The sequence below is a fragment of the Lemur catta genome, chromosome 13 (assembly GCF_020740605.2).
Source record: "Lemur catta isolate mLemCat1 chromosome 13, mLemCat1.pri, whole genome shotgun sequence".
In the NCBI taxonomy this organism is placed as follows: domain Eukaryota; kingdom Metazoa; phylum Chordata; class Mammalia; order Primates; family Lemuridae; genus Lemur; species Lemur catta.
Window position 1 is genome coordinate 22,362,943 of NC_059140.1, and position 5,564 is coordinate 22,368,506.

At 39.8% G+C, this 5,564-nt stretch overlaps 1 long non-coding RNA gene across 1 annotated transcript; it reads left to right on the plus strand.

Moving 5' to 3' along the window:
* Positions 1-813: 813 nt before the first annotated feature.
* LOC123649246 lies at positions 814-1,716 on the plus strand. Its single transcript, XR_006738939.1, has 2 exons — positions 814-1,230; positions 1,456-1,716. It is a non-coding gene; the product is annotated as an uncharacterized LOC123649246 (long non-coding RNA).
* The last annotated feature ends 3,848 nt before the right edge of the window (positions 1,717-5,564 follow it).

Below are 5,564 nucleotides of genomic sequence, written 5' to 3' on the forward strand. Positions count from 1 at the left end.
TATAATTATTTCATTATATATTACAATGTAATAATAATAGAAATAAAGTGCATGATAAATGTAATGCGCTTGAATCATCCCAAAACCATGGCCCATCCCAGTCCGTGGAAAAATTGTCTTCCATGAAAACAGTCCCTGGTGCCAAAAACGTTGAGGACTGATGAGGTAGCCTGATTACACAGAAAACATTTTGGTATTCTAGTGCTGTTTTGGGGGGGGGGGGGTTCAGTCAAAATTGGTCAAATAGTGACAATTTTATATGGCTTAACCCAATTCAAAGTCATAAGAAAGAGTATCTTTTGGATCCTATTTCATTACACAAAATGATTTTAAACTTAGCACCAACAGAGAGGTAAAGGAAGTGACTCTACTCAACGGCTGCTCCCTCCCTCCCCAAATTTTTAGAGTTCCTATATAACAGTTGAGTTGAACAAAAGACTTGTGTCTAAAAATTAGTTTGTACAGCTTATTTACAACTCTGGATCAATTTAGATATTAAGAAAATGTCTCCCCCATGCAAAATGTTCCTTAGGTCAAGGAAACAAGAAGTAAGCTCTCTGCTTAAGCTTTTTTCTTTCCGCTCATTTGAAAATCACAGTGCTTGCAAATTTTCACGCTGTCTTCTGTCTGTGCGTCTAGGGAGGGGCATCTCTGGATGAGGCTACCATGTTGGAAATTCTGGAGTGGACAGTGAGAGAGGGTTAGCTACTCAAAGCAAGTAACCCAAGAGTTAATCAGGAGAGACACTCAATCCAGAAAGTGCTCATTAACCCAAGCCTTTCTGCATAGTGTTTCTACCACCCTGCTGCCTCTAACTAAACAAAACACTGTAGGTCTCAGAATGAGAGAAAGCTTTTGTTCAAGTAGGAGGTTGACAGCTATTTGTGATGAGGGGTTTTTGTTTGTTTGTTATTCAAATAACTTTTTCCCCCTGAGGAAATTGAAAGGGAAAATGTCAGAAGTATGTGATTAATGATTTTTTAAAATGGATGGGATCTCCCTGGTTGAATTGAAAAGTTATGTATTGAAAAGGAATCCATCCCATTAAATGGTAGATTTTCATATGGAAGTTTGATATTAATTCTTTCAAAAGAGTTGTGCTTGCAAGGCAGATAAATGACAGGAAGGTCTGTCTAAATACCAGTATCCTTGGAAGGGCAGCTGTTCAGAAACATTCTCCAATCGGAATGATAAATAGAACTGGAACACTGATGATTCCATCAATTGCTGGTGAGGGAGTCATCCAATTCTGTCTTACCCTCCAAGCTGTGCAGTATTAATGTGCTTCCTAAAATACTTTCAAAGTTAAACAAATAAACAAACAAAAAGCCCAAGCTGCTGGGGATGGGAGAAGTTGGTGACTGGGCTAGAGATAGAGAGGGGAGAGAAACCAGGGAAGATTCAAGACAGGAAAAACCTACACCAAAAACTACCTCCTCCTCCTCCTTTTTTAAGGTTCCTTTTAATCAGCTCTTAAAGCAAAGACAGAAGCTCAAAACATTCCATGTAAATAAAGAGCAAAGAACTCTGAATGCTTAGCCAACCAGAACACTGGACGGAAGGAGCTCGCCTGGTACCGCCAGGCCTGACCGGCTTTAGTGGATTTAACAATAAAAAAAGAAGATGGCGCCAAATGACCAAACTACATGCAACCTTCCCTTCCAGCAAAAACAGTGGCTAAAACTTTCCACCGGGGGTGAAGGAGCGGTCCAGAGAGATAAAATGCTACTTAACACAACAATGTGGCTAGCATTTAGGCCACATGCAAATTTCATCCACAGAGCTTGCAAATGAATGCAATTTACTGCTTAGAGGTTGCAACCTATTTGAGTCTAAGAGAGCTAATTAATAAAACAGTCTAAAAAAGAATGCAGAGTTAATCACCCTCTATCTCCTGGGCTATTCCAACTTGGTTCTTTACATTTGCTATTAAACAAAATCCAAATGTCGTTATAGCAATCAGTTATTATTTAAATCCCTTTTTAGAAACACTTGAAAAAATTGAAGCTGCTCTTCTCTTCAGAGCTTGTTCAGTGATGGATAAAAATTTTAACTATAAAGGTTTCAAGTCAGGTCATGACTAGAATAGTAAATAAATGTAACTGTTCAGTAAACATTTTATTTTCAGTCACTCAAGTTGAAATAATTGAATACAATCTTCAAAAATCATACAGATATGGTTGGGCACATGGGATTTAAACCATGCTCCTTCACTGCTGGAATCACGGAATTAAAGATATCAATGATTTTTATCTCCAGTTTTCCTCTCAACTTTTTCTTCCCATAAGCATACCTGCACTACATGATTTTTGTTTTTCACTGATAACAAGAGAAGTTTGAGCCAGATTGTTTTGTTTGGGACAACCTGTCAATAAAGGCAAGGATATAGTTCAGAACATCTTGCAAATGATGTACTCATGGCTTGCCCTGGGTCCTATCTCCCCCTGAAGCTTGTTGAAGGAGGGCATGATGCCTCTCCACTCAGTCTTGGTACACATGCTTCTGGAATCCTGAAACTGAGAATGAACCATATCCATTGTTCAATAATGAAACTTAAAATGGCACAGATTCTGTAAGAGATTTTTGAGTTAAGGAAGATACTTTATGAATTTGTTTTGAGTCTCGAGTACTAGATCCTGGGACCCTACATTCCAGCCAGAGTGTAGCTGCTGAGGATGGGAGGGGCAATGCCAGGGTGTGAGGCTGATTTCCCTGAGAGTCCTTCCAAACCTGAGTGGGCAGACCTGGAAGATGCAGGCAGGTTTCACCTTGGCCTCAATCCCAAAGGTGCATCTGTACCACTGGCTTTTGTCAGTATGAATGATGGTGTTGAGGAATTTCAGGAAAGTAACTCATCTGCCAAAATATGACTGCCAAAATATTCGGAATAATATAATTTAGCACTTCAATGTAATTCTTTTTTATGAATTTACAAATAAGGAAAAAGTTGCTTTTTAGATACTCTTCTAGCTTTTGCATTTATGCTTTAATTTCCAGGAACAGCTATTTTCACCATCCTCCATTGCATACAGTAGCTGGAAGAGAGATAAGGAGCATATTTCTTCTCTCATCTTCATGTCACCACTTTCTCATTCCCAGTTCACTTGTTATTCTTAAAGTAATGCCAAGTTTGTAACACTAAAAAAAAAACCCTAACTAAAGAAAAGCCAAATGGGAGATATCATTAGCAAATGCAAATAAGCTAATTCAGATAAAAATATAATTCCTAAAAAACCCAACTGGTCATATGTAAAATTATTTTAATGACATATCGAGAAGAATCTGGCATTATGCTGCCAAGACGGCAATACATTTAAGGCAATCTTACAAAGTATATGAAATCACAGACTGTAATATCCTGTAACTATTTTAATTTTAAAAGCTCAGTTTACAAATATATACCAATATTTTTCTCACTTTTAATCACTCCCCCACTGTTTTAGCATAAGAGCTAAAATAACCTAAACCAGCCCCCTAAAACACACACAGCAAGTCTGTTACACAGATCTGGAAAGCAAAAAATGTATGAAGGAAAGAATTTTCAAAATAATCTGAAACACAGTAGCAAAATATGTGGTGGTTTCTAGGTTTTAGCTGCTAATAAAAATTTTTCCTAGGAAAATTTCACTTTAAAGCAACACTAAATGAAAATGCATATAATTAAGGGAAAGACCATTGCTTCAAACAGATTGACTGTCTTTAACAAGTTTCTCTTTCTAGCTACTCAGATATGCTATATTTCCTAATTATCACCTTTTAAGGGCCATCTGGGCCCATTCCTCCCCATCAGGGGGCAATTCCATTTGCATTGTTCCTGGGCTTAGTCATGATCAAGTAGTCTGGTGGTAAAGTTCATTAGAAATTAGAACAGAAGCATTCAACCCAACACAGTAAACCAAGTATCTGATACTCAGGCACCCGCAGGAGAGATGATAAGCACGTCAGACACATTCTCACATAACTAACAAGTCTTCAATGTGCATTTTATCCAATTGCTTAAAGAAACATTCAGCCTGGTCCCTGACCAAGGATGTAATGAAAATTTGATTAAGTCTCCTCACACTGCAAAATATTTCTCAATTAAGGCAACGTAAGTATAGTCCCTTATGTCTTTTGGTTCAAAAGTCTATTAAAAACCCTTTAATGGTTCCCTCATTTAGCCCACCACTCACAAGCAGTAATACTACTTCCTTCCTGTAGAGAACACACAAGAATTATCCTAATTGTATTTTCTGTGAAACAAATGCACACTGCAGGAAAAAGCATATCCAACCCAGACCGACACTGACTAACTATAGGTTCCAGAGGGCATTCCCTTTTGTCTTCCCCAAGAGATCATCCTATACATTCAGAAGCTCTTTACAAACATGTTTGTGTGCCAAAGGCGTGCTTGGCCCGTGGATACGCTAGATAGTTCAGGCAGCTGCTCTTCAACAGAGCTGATTGTAAAAGGTATGGCTAATTCAAGGCAGGCATATAAAAGGGTTCCCGCTGCATACCTCGTAAGGTCTGATACATAAAACCCAGGAAATCGTTACCTGCCTTATCTTGCAATTTCTGAGCCTGGCTTGCAATGGCCATCTTAATCCGCAAGGCCAGCCTGTTGAGATTGAGGAGGAGTGCTCCATGCTGAGACCCACAGACTCTTGGAGCTACACCTTAGTCTTGCAAATGAAGACAGCTGCAGCGGGCCCTAATCTATGCAAGGCAGGTGTCGCCCTGGGGCTCTCTGCAAGTAACCCTTGGAGCTTTTAGGGCTGGGAAGTTAAGAAGTTACTGTTACAAAAAGAATTAGTTCATAGCCTCTCATTATCGAGGTTACTAAGCTTTTTAAAGGAACAATGGCTTATTTCCTCCCATTTCGTACCTAGAAATTCTCCCCTGCCCTTCTGAAATTCCCTTATTTAAACAGTCCCTAATTCTGACCCCAGCTGGGACACTTTGAATCAGTGGCACAGCTTATTCCCAAGAGATGCTAAAAATTGGTTCTACGTCAAGGTCTACTATCCAGATATAAGTAAAGATTCTAGGAAAAATTAATGCTTATAGGATATTCCTGAGATCCAATAAATAATGTATAAAAATGACAATTCAGTACTGCTTAGTAAATGAATCTACAGCAAAACATTGCTCCACTGAATCGGAGCCAACAATAATTAACTCAATTCAAGAAGTACTCATTGAGTCAGTCAGTCTCTCTCTCTTTCTCGCTCTCTGAATGTGTTGAAACAAATACATCTATGTCTGAGGCCAGCTCCTGGCCTCGAATGTCCCCCAAAGGACCATGGAAACAGAACTCCAAAGACAGTTCTGCTCTAAGAGGAACTGGGCTGCATCCCCAAAGTCCTTGGCTGTGTGGCCAGCAAGGCCACCAGATGCTTGGAGGGGAGGTAGCGCTGAGGCTGGGCCAACCTGCTGAGCTGGGCACCAGGAGCTGCTGGCTTGCGCAAGTCAGGCCTGTGTCGGTCTGGGAGCGCAGTTCAAGTTGAGCAGCTGGATGCTCCAGAAGAATTTGGAGTGCGATATAGTGTGGATTGGAAGAAGGTCTCCTCCCAGGGCCCCCA